Below are 2316 nucleotides of genomic sequence, written 5' to 3'. Positions count from 1 at the left end.
GTTTTAAATTTCTGGAATTTATAAAAGATCAATTTATTTCATTTATGTAACCATAGGGTGCTTTCTGCAATTTGACAAAATTAATTTCTTTTTATATTTTTTTATTAGAACGACGACTTTCTTGTGTTTAGGCTACCGCACTCTCCAAATTTGGAGAGAGCCGTTGCTCTATTCTACTAGACTATGTTGTATTAACTGGGCCCATGCTGGTTTACAGAATTTTGCGTGGGCATTCTCCCAGGAAACCATACCGCCAACTGCCACTTGACAGTCTTTGTGTCACCACAAAAGCATAACTCTCTAGCATAACACACTGTGGGACGAAAAGCTGGGTGGGCTCGGGGTTCAAACTGACAACCTTTACACAAAGCCTAGGTCAAATCCTTCATTGCCAATATCCACCCTACATGTTGGAACCTATTTTGAGTAAAAGGGGAAGGTTCCTAACAATCACGAGAATGGAGATCAAGAGTGAGTAATGAGTAAAAGTGTTTTGTATTGATGGTGAATGAATTACAATTTTGATCTCCCCTTTATTTATAGGGGGGATGCTTATACATATTATCTAATGGTTTATCTATTCCGGATGGGTCCCTTGGTCCAACTTTCTTTCCTACGAGTGTTGATAGCTCGAAGATCTTTATCTCCTGGTTCTTGCCTCCTATCACAGGTCATGCGTGCATCAGGCCACCTTCCCCCGCAAATGGTTTCCCTCCAAACCGTCTTCTAGAATCTCTTGCATTATTGGGCTTATCCTCATTGGGCTTCGTTGGTGTTATTGGGCTAGAGCTGCTCATGATGCCATCTCATGGGTAGGCTCTTCAAGTCCCCCCAGTCTATTGTTCTCGATATTTATGACGAGGACAATAGACCCATCTTGTTTTTCCCGGCCCTTCCGTTATTGTACTTAAATTGGGCTTCTTCTCTTATCGGCCTACTTGTAATGCATCTATGCCATTTTCTTTTTGGCCCACTTGAAGGATCCAGCCCAATTTCTTTACCTATTGATTTGAATTTTGACGTTTTGTGTTCTCTATGTTAATAATTAACCGTCCCTTACTTGTCATTTCACCATAATTGATCTTCTCTATTCCGATAATACTCCGGTGTTTTCTCCCTCTTTGCGCAGGTTTGTCATCTTCTTTATTTGCTTCATTATGAGTCACGACGGTCCTTCCACCATAACCTCGATCATGTCCTCTGTCAGAATGGCTTCCTTGTGTTCGACTTATCATATTCCCCTCTCCTTGTCTCCTATCCTTCCTGGTCCAGGCGAGACGGCCTGCAGTCGCCCTGGCTTTATTGCTTTGTATGCGAAGAACTTTGAGTTCTCAAATGTTCGTTACCCTTTTACTGAGTTCCAATTAGCTTTGTTGAAACATCATCGATTGTGCTTCTCCCAAGTTCACCCTTTAGGGTTTCTTCGCGTGACTCATTTCGAAGTTGCTTGTAGCGCTCTGGGAGGAGACATTTCTGTTACATTGTTCGGTCGGTTTTATCGCTTAAAGGATGATGGTGACTGGTTTACTTTTGAACGATGGTAAGCATCCTCGCTGCGTGTCTCGGATTCCTTCTGGGTTCTACCCTCGGGAATGGAAGGATTATTTTTCTTTGTTTCTGCCTATTTTGCCCCTGGCCTCACTCATCGTCGTCACATTGGTTCTCATATCGATGATCCCGCCCCCGGTTTTCCTACTAGTCATGATTCGCTCAATAAATTGTTGATTCAAAATCCAACTGAGGCCACCACTTACTCCGAACCTTTGCTGTACATGGCGGGGCTCAATCAAATTTGGCCGGATCCGTTGAAACATCCAGCTATGTTTGATGGGGACCGAGGTTGGTGACCCTTTGCCTTTTTTATTTTTATTTACTTTTTCTCCTGCTTATTGTCTTTAACTTTTATCTGTTATTCATTTTCAGATATGGACTTGATGGAGATTCTTCAAAAACATCCCGTGAAAGGTGCTGAATTCGTGACTCTCCCGGTGTCTGCTAATGCTTCTACCCCGACCGCTCGTACTGTTGATGCCTCTTCTGACTCTAATGCTCCTGCTTTTTCATCCGTGGTCGTCCAAGATACTTTGAAATGCAAGAATGTTGCGTCTGATTTGTTTGACTCCTCCTTGAAGAGTCGTCTTCGTAATTCCAAGTGTACTTATCTGGGTTTTGCTGGTCAGGGATCTTCCTCTGTTCATGAGGTTGTTGATGTGGATGATGATTTTTCCTTCAAAGTTTCTGATGTTGCTTCCGACCCAGTCGTTGTTCCTGCTCCGATGGATAATGGTCCTATTGTTTCTGAGGCTGATCCCAAAG

Source organism: Bidens hawaiensis, unplaced genomic scaffold (genome assembly GCF_021521415.1).
Source record: "Bidens hawaiensis isolate Kalapana, Puna unplaced genomic scaffold, B.hawaiensis_p1.1 tig00015054_1, whole genome shotgun sequence".
NCBI classification, from domain to species: Eukaryota; Viridiplantae; Streptophyta; class Magnoliopsida; order Asterales; family Asteraceae; genus Bidens; species Bidens hawaiensis.
This window is presented reverse-complemented; position numbering follows the sequence as displayed.